The following is a 1,193-nucleotide window of genomic DNA, read 5'->3' as shown; positions in this document are numbered from 1 at the left end:
CTAGGACTACAGGCGTGCACCACCATGCCTGGCTATTTTTTTTTTTTTTTAAGTAGAGATGGATTTCACCATGTTGGCTGGGCTGGTCTCAAACTCCTGACCTCAAGCAGTCCACCCACGTCGACCTCCCAAAGTGCTAGAATTACCACCGTGAGCCACTACGCCTGGCTAATTTTTGCATTTTTAGTAGAGACGGGGTTTCACCTTGTTGGTCAGGCTGGTCTCAAACTCCTGACCTGAGGTAATCCACTGGCCTCAGCCTCCCAAAGTGCTGGCATTACAGGCATGAGGCCACCATGCCCAGCCCGATGTCTGCAATTTGATGAGTTTGCACATATGCAGTCACCACACTCAAGATGACAGGCCTAACCATCACTTCCCAAGGTCCTTGTGTCCCACTGTGTTTGTTATTTTATGGTAAGAACCCTTACCATAAAATCTACCCTGTGAACACAGTTCGAAGTGCGTGATTCCATAGTGTTCACTGTAGCCCAGTCACACAGCAGATCGCGGCGTTCCTTAAGCCTGGAGGCCATATGACCATGCAGGAAACCGAACCTAATTGACCCACATCCGCGGGAACCTGTGTCTCAGTCCCCCCTCTAGTCCTCACGCTGCCTCAAGGAGGGGGTCCAGGCTGAAACTCAGAGTAGGGGGACTTGGCTGACTCCCGGGTCAGGGTCCAGGCAAGGGTAGGGGAATGTAGCAAGCTGGGACCCCACCCGACTGGGACTCCAGGAGCCTCTGAGCCTCAGCAGCCGTCCCCTCCCCCTACACGGTGTGTCCTAGGCTGAGCTCCCAGCCTCCTCCTAGGGACATCCAGAGGACAGAGGTGGGAGACGGTAGGGGACAAGAACTGGGGGTGGGGGGGCAGCCCTCCACATCTTCACCACCACCTCTGCCAATCTTGCAAGCTCTAGAGCCCCCACGCAGGGTGCAGTGACTGCGGTATGCACTCCCAGGAGGGCACAGGGGCTGTGGGATACACTTTCCATAGAACTTAATGCCTACTGTATGCATTCCTTGCAGGAGACAGCACCTTCTGTATACGTTCCTTGCAGGACGCAGCACGTGCAGTATATACTCTCTACAGGATGCATTGACTGCTGTATGCACTCCCCTGCAGGTGCCATATCTGCTGTATACACTCCTTTGCAGGGCAGAGTCTACTCTATACATTTCTTTTTCTTTTT

Source organism: Colobus angolensis, unplaced genomic scaffold, assembly GCF_000951035.1.
Source record: "Colobus angolensis palliatus isolate OR3802 unplaced genomic scaffold, Cang.pa_1.0 Scaffold64, whole genome shotgun sequence".
In the NCBI taxonomy this organism is placed as follows: domain Eukaryota; kingdom Metazoa; phylum Chordata; class Mammalia; order Primates; family Cercopithecidae; genus Colobus; species Colobus angolensis.
This window is presented reverse-complemented; position numbering follows the sequence as displayed.